This window comes from Hypanus sabinus, chromosome 21 (assembly GCF_030144855.1).
Source record: "Hypanus sabinus isolate sHypSab1 chromosome 21, sHypSab1.hap1, whole genome shotgun sequence".
NCBI classification, from domain to species: Eukaryota; Metazoa; Chordata; class Chondrichthyes; order Myliobatiformes; family Dasyatidae; genus Hypanus; species Hypanus sabinus.
This window is the reverse complement of record NC_082726.1, coordinates 6,494,485-6,509,783: the sequence shown is the minus strand read 5'-3', so window position 1 is coordinate 6,509,783 and position 15,299 is coordinate 6,494,485. Positions and strand designations below refer to the sequence as shown.

Genomic DNA, 15,299 nt, shown 5'->3' with positions numbered 1-15,299 from the left:
TCACAGTTTGGAGTTCAGTTCTAGTACTGTCTGAAAGGAGTTTGTACTTTCTGCCCATGACCGTGTGGTTTCCCCTGGGTGCTCCAGTCCAAAGGCGTAGGTGAATTGGTCATTGTAAATTGTCCTGTGATTAGGTTAATGCTAAACTGGTGGATTGCTGGTGGTGCAGTTCTTTGGGCCAGAAGGGCCTTTTCCACACTGATATCTCCAAATAAACAAACTTCAAAGCTGGGAAAATCTGCCTTCATTGTTCTCCATTGCTTTTTGAGAAATGAGGCCATGGTATCAGGGAAAACTGCCTTGGTTCCATGATGGTGCCCACATCCTCAGTGTAACTAGCAGATTAGCGAGGTTGTGAATGGCTGTGGATTCCTGTAAAGCCATAAGATCAGGGGATTGTGTGTCTTCTGCATAGCAGGAGGCAATAGAAGGGAACAACATCTCAGACAAATCAACCTGCCCACCAAATTAGTTTAGCTTCCCTCATGACTTGTACGTGTCCAGGACAAAGAAATGGGCAGGAATAAATCATTGTAGACACTACTCACTCAGCAAATTGCTTTCTCCAAACGCCCTGTCCTGGAAAGTGCAATAGAGCCATTAAAACTAAAACTTCACACCATCTTCAAAGCTTCTTCCCCTGGCAGTTAATCTGATCACCCCCCTCAATCTTTTACCCCTGTCACTACACTGTGAACCACTTTTTATAATGCCATTTACTTTGTAGATACATGCTGGTATTTCAAAGATACATTTAATGTCAGAGAAATCTATACAATATACATCCTGAAATTCTTTTTCTTCACAACCATCCATGAAAACAGAGGAGTGACCCCAAAGAATGAACGACAGTTCAATGTTAGAACCCCAAAGCTCCCCCCCAGATCCACCAAGATGCATGTAGGCGGCAGCAAGCAACAATCCCCCTCCCCCCACCGGCAAAGAAAAGCATCGGCACCCGCCACCGAGCGCTCAAGCCTGAGCAAAGCAACAGCAAAGGCACAGACTTGCAGTACCCCAGAGACTACTCGTTCACCCAGCATTCGACATACCACAGGTTCTCCCTCTCCCTAATAAGGAAGAAAGAGATGTCCCCGTTTCACAGTGAGAGGGGAACATAACAACTTGCTGGCTTACAAAGTTAAAAGTCCGTTGTGTCACTTTGTGCCCAAAGATCTCGGGTCTCTGGACACACAGCCTTATATCTTCCATCTCCCATGACACACCAGTCTTCTGCTCGGACACCGATCTCCGATCCCCTGCCTCCAGAGCCAGGAAAGTCAGTCCACTGAAGGCAAGCAGAGTTCTTAGGCTGAGCCCTTGGTGTGCTGAACAGCAGCCAGTTATGAAATGCTGAGAGGGGGTCCCATTCCCACAAAGAACCGTAGTCAGTGTGGAATCCCAGGCCAGGGTCTTCAACAGAACCCTGAAAGGGAAAAATAGAGATATTAAAGCTGGAAATAGAGCTGTTTCTTTAGTTAACCCTCCTAAGCACCGCCTTCTTTAGTTCAAAGTTCAAAGATCAAAGTTAAGTTTACTATCAAAGTACATATATCAATCACCATATACAACGCTGAGGTTTGTGTTTTATGGGCATACTCGTGGTCGGGGGTTTGTGTATCTCAGTGACACTTTGAGCTAGAGCCACGCAACATGGACAGGTCATGGCAGCAAGGTCAGACTGAAAACAGTCCACTGGAGAAGGAAATGGCAACCACTCCAGTAATTTGCCAAGGAAACCTTCTGGATAAGAGTAACCAGAGATATCTGAGAATGACACTGGAAGATGAGCCCTGCAGGTCTGAAGGTGCCCAATACACTAACGAGGAAGAACGGAGGACAAGTATGAGTAGTACCAGAGCTGATGACCTCTTCGGGTTAGAGGCAAAAGGATGGCCACCTGCTGATGTGCCTGGAAATGAAAAGAAGGTCCGACGTTGTAGAGATCATTGGAACCTGGAATGTAAGATCCATGTATCAAGGTAAACTAGATGTGGTCAAAAACAAGATGGCGAGACTGAACATTGCCATATTGGGAATTAGCGAATGAAAGTGGACTGAAATGGGTCATTTTACATCAGACAATTACCAGATCTTCTACTGTGGGTAGAAAACCTGCAGAAAGAGTGGAGTGGCTTTAATTATCAAAAAAAGAGTACCAAAGTCAGTGATTGGATACAACCCCAAAAACGATAGAATGATCACAATACAACTTGAAAGCAAGTCCTTGAACGTCATAGTGATCCAAGTTTATGCTCCAACCACAGGTGCTAAAGAGGATGAAATTGTCCAGTGTTATGAAGAACTGCAGCACCTCCTGGATGTGACACCAAAAAAGGATTTTACATTTATCATTGGAGACTGGAATGCCAAAGTTGGAAATTAGAGAATACCTGGAGTAACGGGCAACTTTGGCCTTGGAGTGCGGAATGAAGCAAGACACCAACTGGTAGAATTTTGCTAAATTTACTTTCTGGTTATAGCAAATACCCTCTTCCAACAGCCTTAGAGGTAGCTCTATACATGGACATCACTAGACAGTCAATGCCAAAACCAGACCGACTATATACTTTGCAATCAGAGATGGAAGATTTCTATACAGTCAGCTAAAACAGGGCCAGGAGCAGATTGTGGCTCAGACTATGAGCTGCTTATTGCAATATTCAGAATGAAACTGAAGAGCATTAAGAAAACCAATGAACCAGCAAAGGTTGAAGTTGGTAGCATCCCTCAAGAATATGCCATGCAGGTGAAGAACAGATTCAATGGATTAAACCTGGTGGAGAGAAAGCCAGAACTATGGAGAGAAGTAAAGAACATTATACAAGAGGTGGCAACAAAAAATATTGCAAACAGAAAGAAGACCAGGAAGGCATAATGACTTTCTGCAGAGGCTCTGCATGTGGCTGAGCAGCGAAGAGAAGTGAAGGCCAGTGGAGATTGGAACAACTGAACGCAAAGTTCAAGAAGGCAGCAAGGAAAGATAAGGGAACTTACTTAAAGGAGAGATGCAAAGAAGCAGAAGAAGCCATCAGAATTGAAGAGACAGAGGTCTACTCAAGAAGATTAGAGAAATCAAAGGAACATTTCTTTCTAAAGTGAGTACAGTAAAAGACAAAGAAGGGTAAAACCTTACAGAAGCAGAATACATCAGAAAGCGATGGCAGGATTACAAAGAATTGTACAGTAAAGATCCCAACGGCGAAGACACCCGCAATGACTCCCTCATCGATCTAGAGCCAGACAATTCTGGAAAGTGAAGTCGAATGGGTGATAGAAAACCATGCCTATGTGACAGGATTCCAGTTGAATTGTTTAACACTCCGAAAGATGATGCTGTAAAAGTGTTGCATGCAATTTGCCAGCAGATCCGGGAAGCCCAACAATGACCTTTAGACTGGAAAAGGTCAGTTTATATCCCAATTCCCAAGAAGGGAAATGTAAAGGAATGTTCAAATTACTGAACAATTTCACTAATTTCACATGCTAAAGATCATGCAAGCAAGACTCCGGCAATACATGGAAAGAGAACTGCCAGGTGTAGAAGCTAGTTTTAGAAGAGGCAGAAGCACCAGAGACCATATTGCTAACCTACACTGGATAGTGGAGAAACTGAGGGAGTTCCAGCAAAGTATTTATCTCTGTTTTATTGATTACTCCGAAGCCTTCGACAGTGTGGACCATAGCAAACTATGGCAAAATCCTTAAAGAAATGGGGATACCTGGACATCTGATCTGCCTTATGAGAAACTTGTACAAAGATCAAGAAGCAACAGTTAGAACTGAACACGGAACAACACAGCATGAGGAATGCTGGTCTAGAGGACTCAAATGTCAGAATCAAAATTGCTGGATGAAATATTAACAGCCTCAGATATGCAGATGACACTACTCTAATGGCTGAAAGTGAGGAGGGCCTGAAGAAGTTTCTGATCAAAGTGAAAGAAAAAAGTGCAAAAGCTGGTTTGTTGCTCAATATTAAGAAAACCAAGATTATGTCGACCAGCCCTATTAACTCCGTGGTAATGAATGGAAAGGAAGTGGAAGCAGTGACAGGTTTTGTCTTCCTTGGTTCAAAGATTTCTATAGATGGTAACTGCAGCCACAAAATTAAACAGCACTTACTTCTGGGAAGGGCAGCAATGGCAAATTATCAGATTGAATACTGAAGAGCGGAGACATTACGTTGTCTATGAAGACCCGTATAGTCAAGTCTATAGTATTTCCAATTGTGATGTATGGCTGTGAGAGCTGGACTATTAGTAAGGCTGATTACTAAAGAATTGATGCCTTTGATCTTGGATGCTGGAGGAAAGTGTTAAGAGTTCGTTGGGCAGCAAGAAGATCCAACAAGTCAATCCATGAAGAAATACAGCCAGACTGCTCACTGAGAGGCTTGATTATGAGACAAAAGCTCAAATATTTTGGTCACGTCGTGAGAAGGCAGGATTCCGTGGAGAAGACTCTCATGTTAGGTCAAACAGAAGGTAAAAGAAGGAGAGGACGATGGATAGATAATATCACTCAGGCAATGCGTATGACTTTGGAGGATCTTAGAGAGGCAGTTTCCAACAAGAAAGCTTGGTGTGCAGGAGTCCATGAAGTCACAAAGACTCGGGTTCAGCTTACCGACTGAACAACCCTATAAATCTAAGAACCATAATAGGATCAATGAAAGACTGCACCCAGCAGGACAGACAAACAGCCAATTTAACAGGATGCAAGTAGAGGCACTGCCATGCTTTCTTCAAAATTGCATTGACGCGTTGGGCCCAGGACAGGTCTTCTGAAATGATAACACCGAGGAATTTAAAGTTGCTGATCCTCTCCACCTCTGATCCTCTGATGAGGACTGGCTCATGGACTTCTGGTTTCCTCCTCCTGAAGTTGATAATCAGCTCCCTGGTCTTGCTGACACTGAGTGAGAGGTTGTTGTCACGGCAGCACTCAGCCTGATTTTCATTCTCTGCCCTATATGCTGATTCGTCAGCACCTTTGGCTCCGCCTATAACAGTGGTGTTGTCAGCAAACAGATATGGCATTGGAGCTGTCCTTGGCGACACAGTTATAAGTGTAAAGCAAGCAGAGCAGGGGGCTAAGCACCCAGCCTTGTGATGACTCTTGTGATGCACCTGTGCTGATGGAGCTTGTGGAGGAGATGTTGTTGCCAATCCGAACTGACTGGGGGCATCAAGTGAGGAAATCAAGGATCCAATTACACAGGGAGTAATTGAGGCCAAGGACTTGATACTTATAGATTACTTTTCAGGGGATGATGATATTGAATGCCAAGCTGTAGTCAATAAAGAGCATCCTGATGTATACATCTTTCCTGTCCAGATGCTCCAGGGTTGAGTGAAATGGCATCTGCTGTTAACCTGTTGCACCTCTGGGCAAATTGGAGTGGTTCCAGGTCTCTTCTCAGGCAGGAGTTGACATGTTTCATCACCAATCTCTCAAAACACTTCTTCATTGTGGTTGTAGGTGGTACTGGGTGGTAGTCATTGAGACAGGTCACCAAGTTCTTCTTAGGCAATGGAAAAAAAGCCTGCTTGAAGCATGCACTGTAGGTACCTCAGACTGCCAAAGAGAGAAGTTAAAGATCTCCGTGAACACTCCAGCCAGTTGATCAGCACGGGTCTTCGTACTTGACCAGGTACCCTGTCTGGGCAAAATGCTTCTTGTTGGCTTACTGTTCTGAAAGCTGCTTGCACATCGGCATCGGAGACTGAAATCACATGATCATCAGGAGCTGTGGGAGTTCATGATGGTTCCTCTATGTTTTGACAACATTTATGGAAACAAATAAACAGTCAATTTTTCAGGCCAAGACCCTCTGCTGGGTCGGAAAAGGAAGGTAAAAGATCCAAAATAAAAAGATGGGGGGAGGGGGAGTAGTTGGAAGGTGATAGCTGAAGCCAGGTGGCTGGTAAAGTAAAGGGCTGGAGAGGAAGGAATCTGATAGGGGAGGAGAATGGACCGTGGGAGAAAGGGAAGGAGGAAGAGACCGATAGGCAGGTGAGGAGAAGAGATAAGAAGCCAGAGCAGGGAATTGAAAAAAAGGGAAGGGGGAAGGGAAAGACAAACAAAATTACCAGAAAGGAGAAATAAATATCCATGGCAACAGAAGCCAGTCTTCAGTTCTTAATGTAAATGAAAAGCGGTAATCAGCTTGCTGTTAAAAACAGACGCACTGTCTATAGGACAGGGTGTTGGTGCACAGTGTCTGGTCTGAAGAAGTGCAGTATGAGACATTATGTTACTGAATTTGGCCCGTTTAAAACTAGTCAACATTGGCTAAATTGTTTAATTCAAGGAAGCTTGCAGGCTAGATGGGTAATATCGTTTAGCATATTTATTGCTGACGTATTAATAAGTTGGAAGGTTTTTTGGACATGGGGTCAGCTTCACAAAATTTATTGTGGATACCTGGGAACTCTGTTTTCAGAAGCTTTTAGACCGTTTGTGTGAAAACGTATCTGAAAAAATATCATGTCAGCCAAGTGGCAGAAAAGCTGTATGGATTTAGAGAGAAGTTCAGGCTTTTTAAGGGTGGTTCAGGAACATCAAGAAGAATGATGCAAACACAGGGTGAGCTAGAATCCATTCCTTTGCTTTCAGTCTTTAAGACAGATTACTGGTTTGTCCGATGCTTGTAGATATGCTGTTGCAACTTATAGGAATTTGCCTTTGTTTTGGAAATCCTTTGTGTTTCAGAAATGGTTTGTTATTTGGAAGTCTTTTATAAGGCTACGTCCACACTGCACTGGATAAATCTGTAACTGAAGCTTTTTCTCTTTGATTTTACCCTTTGTCCACAGTAAAACGCCGTTTTTGTCCCCTGAAACTGGAGCTTTTCAGAAACACTGTCCAAGGTGTGTATTTTTGAAAATGCCGCTCGGGCAGATCAGTATGGATGGGGTAACCAGAGAAATCTGAAAACAGTCAGATGGCAGCGCGTCATTTCATTGTTTTCCTGAACACAATACCCCATACAATCTAACAATTTCAGAACAGACGGCAACGGAACTGAAGCCAGACGAGTTAGAAATGTACTCACCAAATACTTTGACCCATAACTTACTGAATAAATAAGTATACTCACTTTGCCCTGTTTTCTGTCCTTGCTCATATGAAGGTGGTTTACCTCTTTATGCAAGTACTTCTCTGACAATAGACGTGTAACAGCCTAATGTAACATTGTATGGAAATACAAGATAACACTGATGCAGACATGTTTTATACATTTAACAAGGTTCTTTATTAATGCAACAGAGTTAGTCAGTTTTTCAATGTTCGTCGTCAGCCGGGTCACACTGTCCATGAACTCCCTGTCGGTTGCCTCCATACGCTCCAGTATTTGTTTTTAGTTTTAAGTCCTCCTGCCCGAGAGCCAATAGCTGCCCATCGTTTAAGTTTTTCTAGTCTGTAACTGCACAAACATGCACCGTCTTTCACAGTGAGATTCGACACCAAACATGTCGCTTGTTTTGGGTAGATGTGTCCTGCGCATGCGCAGTAGCAGGAGATTCACTGAAATCTCCATAGAACCATAGAACACTACGGCACAGTACAGGCCCTTCAGCCCTCCATGTTGTGCCAACCCATATAATCCTTAAAAAAATACTAAACCCACACTACCCCATTACCCTCCATTTTTCTTTCATCCATGTGCTTGTCCAAGAGGCTCTTAAATACCCCTAATGTTTTAGCCTCCGCCACCATCGCTGGCAAGTCATTCCAGGCACTCACAACCCTCTGTGTAAAAAACTTACCCCTGATGTCTCCCCTAAACTTCCCTCCCTTAATTTTGTACCTATGCCCTCTGGTGTTTGCTATTGGTGTCCTGAGAAACAGGTACTGACTATCCACCCTATCTATGCCTCTCATAATCTTGTAGACCTCTATCAAGTCCCTTCTCATTCTTCTACGCTCCAAAGAGAAAAGTCCCAGCTCTGCTAACCTTGCTTCATATGACTTGTTCTCCAAACCAGGCAACATCCTGGTAAATCTCCTCTGCACCCTCTCCATAGCTTCCACATCCTTCCTATAATGAGATGACCAGAATTGAACATAATACTCTAAGTGCAGTCTCACCAGAGATTTGTAGAGTTGCAACATGACCTCTCTACTCTTGAACTCAATCCCCCTGTTAATGAAGCCTAGCATCCCATAGGCCTTCTTAACTACCCTAAGCACCTGCGCAGTGACCTTGAGGGATGTATGGATTTTAACCCCAAGGTCCCTTTGTTCATCCACACTCTTAAGTAACTGACCATTAATCCTGTACTCAGTCTTCTGGTTAGTCCTTCCAAAATGCATCACCTCACACTTGTCCGGATTGAACTCCATCTGCCATTTTTCTGCCCAACTCTGCAGCCTGTCTATATCCTCTTGTAACCTTCAACCACCTACAGCTCCATCCACAACTCCTCTAATCTTCGTGTCATCCATCCTTTTGCCTCTACATCCAGGTCATTTATAAAAATCACAAATAGCAGGGGTCCCAGGACAGATCCCTGCGGCACTCCACTAGTCACCGACCTCCAGGCAGAATACTTTCCTTCCACAACTACCCTCTGCTTTCTTCCTTTAAGCCAATTTTTTATCCAGACAGCCAAGGTTCCACTTATCCCATGCCTCATGACTTTCTGGATGAGTCTCTCATGAGGGTCCTTGTCAAGTGCTTTGCTAAAGTCCATGTAGACCACATCCACTGCCCTACCCTCATCAATTTCTTTTGTCACCTTTCTGTTTCAATGTGGACGGAGATATTTTTAAAACCGCGTAGTGTGGGCGCCTATCGTTTTTACACGAAACTGGCGTTTTCAAAATTATCTGGTCTAGTGTGTCTGTAACCCAAGATAGAAATCCTCTGTGAGCTTTGTGTGTTTTAAGAATATTTGAATTTAAACATCTATCACTTGTTAGCTGGAAGTATTTTCTCCTTGGTAGGAAGAGGGGATGAGCTGCTCAAGTGGTGGGCGTTGGCAGCTAAACTCAGTATGGAGAATGAACGGGGATGTGATTTAGTCTCTGATGATTAGATAGTTACAGTATAATCTCTCATTAGTGAGGGTACTCGTGCCTGTCTATATCGAAGAGGGCTTAAGACCTTCATTTGAGTTTAGAACTTTGTAGTCAGCAGACCCAAAACTTGTATTAGCAATTTGCTGTGGTGTGCTGGTCAGGGCATGATATGCAACAAAAAACAGCAATGTTCAACAAACATAAGGAATAAAGAATCATATAAAAATACAGAGAAAGAATAACGTCCTTAGAAGTTGCGAAGATTTGGCATGAAATCTAAAGCTTTGACAAATTTCTGTAGATGCGTGGTGAAGAGTATATTGACTGTCTGCATCTTGGCCTGGTATGGTAACACCAGTGGCCTTTAACTGAAAATTCAACAGAAAGTAGTGGATATGACCCATTCTCACCACCGCTGAATACATTTACTCAGAGTGCTGTTGCAGTAAAGCAGGAGAGGGAGTGAGAGAGAAAGAGAGAGAGGGGGTGGGAAATAGAGGAAGAGAGCCCACCAATGGCCTTAAGTGGAACATACTACAAAAAGTAGTGGATATGGCTCAGTCCATCACGGGTACAGTCCTCCCCACCATTGAGCACATCTACATGGAGCATTGTTGCAGGAAAGCAATATCCATCATCAGAGATCCTCACCACCCAGGACATTAGGAGTCTCAGGACCCACACTACCAGCTTCAGGAGCAGTATTACCCCTCAAACATAAAGCTCTTGACCCAAATAAAATAAAATTTCTCAAATCAGGGAATTTTCATGTCATGGTTTTGATATTTTTTTGAATACACATTTATTATTTTATTTCTTTCTTTTTATATTTGCACAGATGTCTTTTACATACTGGTTGAATGCCCAAATTGGTGCTGTCTTTCATCGATTCTATTATGGTTATTATTCTATTATGGATTTATAGAGTATGCCTGCAAGGAAATGTATCTCAGGGTTGTATGTGGTGACGTATATGTACTTTGATAATAAATTTACTTTGAACTTTGACCTGCTGAGCTCCTCAAGCACCTTGTGTGTGTTGCTTTGGATTCCCAGTACCTTCAGAGTCTCTCGTGTTTACGACTGCTATTAGTTGGAAATTTAACTTATTAAAAAAAACAATTTGATCTTTAGAAGTTCACAGCTGTTGTGCCTAAAAACTAAGCTTGGCAAAAGAAAACAAGGGGTCCCTTTGGCCTGGGACAATGAATGTCCACCACAGTAAATATAGATGAGAAATAAAGTTGATCATTGATGTGAACTGGAAAGTCCATCATCTTTCTTTGTAAGAAAAATCAGAATGAATACTCATTCTGTTCTTGAAGACTGACTGTTACAATACCTGGCACAGGCAGAGAGGAGGACTGGGGGTGAAGTCTTCCACAACAGTCGTTGTGCTGCTGACAACAACCTCTTTAAATACTGCCTGCTCATCAGCTGACACATAACACTGTTTTATTTTAATTTAGAGAAAGCAGATGGTGTCTTTAGCTCAGAGCCATCTGGGACGCCAGTAAGGGTGCTTTGAGAACATATCACTTCACAGTGGTTGCATATTCCTCCATAACCTACCTCTTCTGAGTCAGGGATTGTATGAACTGTTCATGGCAATAGGCCCACTATACTCTGCCAAAACTAAAATGGCAGGTGGGTGATATTTCATTGCTGTGAGCATTCAGAGTATGTACACACTTGATTTAAAAATAAAAGCATCAGTCAGGAGTGAGATAGTCGTGATTGATTCTTCATCTGTGCCTCACCCACAGTGCGAGGCAGGTCCAGAGAGCTGAAAGGCTTGGAGGTGTTCCCAAACACTCGCGATTTTGCAGATGATGCAAATCCACACACAAAATGCTGGAGGAACTCAGCAGGTCAGGCAGTATCTGGAAATCAACAGTCGATGTTTCGGGCTGAGTGGACTGGAAAGGAAGGGATGGGGAGGGGTGGAGGAAACAAAGTTAGAAGCTGATACACTGCCTATAAAAGTATTCACCCCTCCTTGGAAGTTTTCATGTTTTATTGTTTCACAACATTGAATCACAGTGGATTTAATTTGGCTTTTTTGACACTAATCAAGAGAAAAAACTCTTTGTGTCAAAGTGAAAACAGATCTCCACAAAATGATAGGTGGAAAAGGTGGAGGCTGGAGAAGAAGCAATCTGATAGGAGAGGACAGTGGACATCAGAAAGGGAAGAAAGAGGGGCTCCAGGGGGAGGTGACAGGCTGGTGTGGAGAAGAGTGTAGAGGCCAGAGAGGGTAACGGAAGAGGGAAGGGGGAGGGGAAAAATTACCAGGAAAGAAATTGACATTCACGCCATCAGGTTCGAGGTTACCTAGGCGGAATATAAGGTGGTAGAAGAGGAGACCATGTACCGACAATTTCAGTCAAGATGGCGCCAGTGAACAACGATTCCTCGGGTGACATCTTCCAGATAGTAATCCTTAAAAATTATTTCAGTTTTTGTCTATGCCTTCTGCTTGTTCTTTTTGTATTTCTTGTGTTACAGAAAGTGTCAGCACCTGTGGTGTACACTTGGGATTTCAGGCAAAGGATCCAGCACCATGCCATCTCCGGAGAGCAGAGACAAGAACCCAAAGAGGACTGAGAACTCAAGCTGCCTCATGGATCAAAACCAAAACGGGGCACATGGCTGTGAGGCTCAACTAGGTCAGAGGGTCAGTCATCGCTCCCAATGGGGCTAGAGAGACAGCGATTGCTCCCAATGGGGCCAGAGGGCCAGTGATCACTCGCAATGGGTCCAGAGGGTCAGTGGTCACTCGCAATGGGTCCAGAGGGTCAGCAACCACTCCCAGCTGGACCAAACGGTCAGTGATCACTCTCAACAGGGCCATAGAGACAGTGATCACTCCCACCGGGACTAGAAAGACAGTGATCACTCCCAATGGGACCAGAAAGACAATGGTTGTTCCCAATGGAGCCAGAAGAGACAGTGATCACTCCCAACTGGGCCAGAGAGACAGTGATCACTCCCAATGGGGCCAGAGGGTCAGTGATTGCTTCCAATGAGTCCAGAGGGTCAGTGGTTGCTCCCAACTGGGCCAGAGAGACAGTGATTGCTTCCAATGGGGCCAGAGGGTCAGTGATCGCTTCCAATGGGTCCAGAGGGTCAGTGGTTGCTCCCAACTTGGCCAGAGAGACAGTGATTGCTTCCAGTGGGGCCAGAGGGTCAGTGATCGCTTCCAATGGGTCCAGAGCATCAGTGGTTGCTCCCAACTGGGCCAGAGAGACAGTGATCACTCCCAATGGGGCCAGAGGGTCAGTGATCGCTTCCAATGGGTCCAGAGCATCAGTGGTTGCTCCCAACTGGGCCAGAGAGACAGTGATCACTCCCAATGGGGCCAGAGGGTCAGTGATCGCTTCCAATGCGTCCAGAGGGTCAGTGGTTGTTTCCAACTGGGCCAGAGAGACAGTGATTTCTTCCGAGATGGCCAGAGGGTCGGTGATTGCTCCCAACAGGGCCAGAGAGACAGTGATCACTCCCAATGGGGCCAGAGGGTCAGTGATTGCTCCCAACAGGGCCAGAGAGTGATTGCTTCCAATGAGTCCAGAGGGTCAGTGATTGGTCTCACAGAGCCAGAGAGACAGTGATTGCTCCCAATGGTTTCAGACAGTCAGTGATCACTCCCAATGGGACTAGAAAGACAATGGTCATTCCCAATGGAGCCAGAAGAGACAGTGATCACTCACAACGGGGCCTGAGAGACAGTGTTGGCTGTTTCTTTCTCTGTTGGGGAGGGGGTAGAGTTCGTTATTGTTGCTGCTTTTTTCTTCGGGGGAGGAGGTTGGGGATTGTTACTGTTGCTGTTTTGCTCTGCGCGAAAGGGGTGTGTGATCATTGAGTCTGTGAGCTCTGTTTCTTTTACTTCTTCATGGCTACTTGATGGCTACTGGAGAAGACAAATATCAGAGTTGTGCAGGCAGTCCCCGGGTTATGAACGTCCGACTCTCGAGCTTGCGAATGGACTGCCATAAAGCCTATTATATTAAAAATTTGAAAACATTCCGTGGTTCAGCGGTTTGTTGACTCAAGGAAGGAGAACGCCGTCCGCCATTTTAAGTCAGATCATGGTGCCGTTAACACTCTGTTGAGTGTATAACTTTGTATTTGGCTTAAAATTTTCTCTTATTTACCCTTGTAACCATGCCTCCAAAGAGTATGCTTTGCAAGTGCTGGTGATGCATCAAAGAAAAGGAGAACGATCACAATTGAAGATAAAGTGGAAATAATAAAGTGATTGGAAAGAGGTGAAAGGCCATCGGTCATTGGAAAAGCGTTAAGCTACAGTCGGTCAATGATCGGATCGATTTTAAAGGATTAAGTGAGAATAATGGAGCATGTGAAATGCCCTGCCCCGATGAAAGCTACAATTATTACTAAGCAACGAAGTGGTTTAATTATTGAAATGGAAAGTCTATTGATAACTTGGTTAGACAATCAAAATCAGCATAATATGCCTATTAGCCTTACTTTAGTGCAAGAAAGGGCTCAAAGCTTTTTCAATAATTTAAAAGTTGCATGTGCAGCACGTGAAGGGGATTGTGATGAAGAATTTGTTGCTTGTAGGAGTTGGTTGAATCGTTTCAAAGGGAGGGCAAATTAACATAATATTAAAGTGCAAGGTGAAGCAGCAAGTGCAGATTTAAGTGCTGCAAGTGATTTTCCTGAAATGTTGAAAAAAATCATTGAGGAGGGAGGTTATTTTCCAGACCAAATATTTAATGTAGATGAGACTGGCTTATTTTGGAAAAAAATGCCTGAAAGGACCTGCATTTCGAAAAAGGGAAAAAGTGCACCAGGGCATAAGGCATCGAAGGATAGGCTAACGTTATTGCTTGGGAGTAACGCATCCGGGGATTTCAAGCTCAAGCTTTTACCTGTGTATCATTCCCTAAGTCCGACGGCACTTTGCCATATCATTAAGGCATTTCTCCAATTATTTTGAACATCTGACTCACTGACGCTAAGTAAGAACCCTGAGTGCCTGTTCCAACTTACCTACAAATTCAGGCTGAAGACAGACTTAGGAACGGATCTCGTTCATAACCCAGGGGCTGCCTGTATTGGACATGCATGTTTTGACAAAATTAATGTTGAACCTTGAACTGTGACATATCAGAACGGGAATGGAGGCAGGAATTCAAATTGTTGGGCACTAGGAAACTCTGCGTTTGATGGACAGAGCAGAGATGTTCAACAATCTGACCCCCCAATCTACGATGATCTTCAGCAACGTGGAGGAGGCAGGAGCTTCGGATACAGTAGGTGAGACTTGCCCCACCAGAAGGGAGCCCGGAGTGGAGGGCAACGGAGAGGTGTAGCATTTCGGTTGATTGTGGGGAGGGGCAAATGGATAGGGGGATCAAGGAGTAAGAGTGGATTGGGTGGGGGGACATCGGATGACAGTGGCAGTGTTAAGCCTTTCCTAGCAGATTTCTACAGACGTGCCATGGAGAGCGTTCGAACATCACGACACAGGATCGGAAAAAGCTGCAGAAGGTTGTAAACTCAGCCAGCTCCATCATGGGCACCAGCCTCCCCAGCATCGAGGGCACCTTCAAAAGGTGCTGTCAATAAATGACAGTGCCTATCAATCAGGACCCCCATCACCCTCTCCTCATTGAGGAGGGGTACAGAAGCCTGAAGACACACACTCAACATTACAGGAACGGCTTCTCCCCTCCCCCATCAGATTTCTGAAAGGACGATGAACCCATGAACTACTTCACGATTCTTGCTCTCTTTTTGCACTGTTTATTTAATGTAATTTTTTAACAAAATGGAAGTTATAGTTTGTTTTTATGCATTGCATTGTGCTGCTGGAAGAAAACAATAATGTTCAAGTGCAAGTCAGTGATATCAAACCTGATTCTGTACAGGCAGGGTCAGTACTCTCAGGCAGAAGACCAGAGAACATAGGAGCAGAATGAGGCCATTCAGCCCATCGAGTCTGCTCTGCCATTCCATCATGGCTGATTCCCTCTCAGCCCCACTCTCCTGACTTCCTCCCGTAACCTTTGACTAATCAAGAACATATCGACCTCTACTTTAAAAATACCCAATGACTCGGCCTACGCAGCCATCTGTGGCAAAGAATTCCAATGTTTCACCACACTCTGCCTAAAGAAATTCTTCCTTTTCGCTGATCTAATTAATGCCTTACTATTCTGAGGCTGTGTCCTCCGACCCTAGACCCCTCCACTATCGGAAACATCCTCTCCACATTCACTCAATCTAGGCCATTCAAT

At 44.3% G+C, this 15,299-nt stretch overlaps 1 pseudogene; it reads left to right on the top strand.

Moving 5' to 3' along the window:
- The first annotated feature begins 1,653 nt into the window (after positions 1-1,653).
- On the top strand, positions 1,654-2,878 carry LOC132379215 (craniofacial development protein 2-like; annotated as a pseudogene).
- Positions 2,879-15,299: the final 12,421 nt, after the last annotated feature.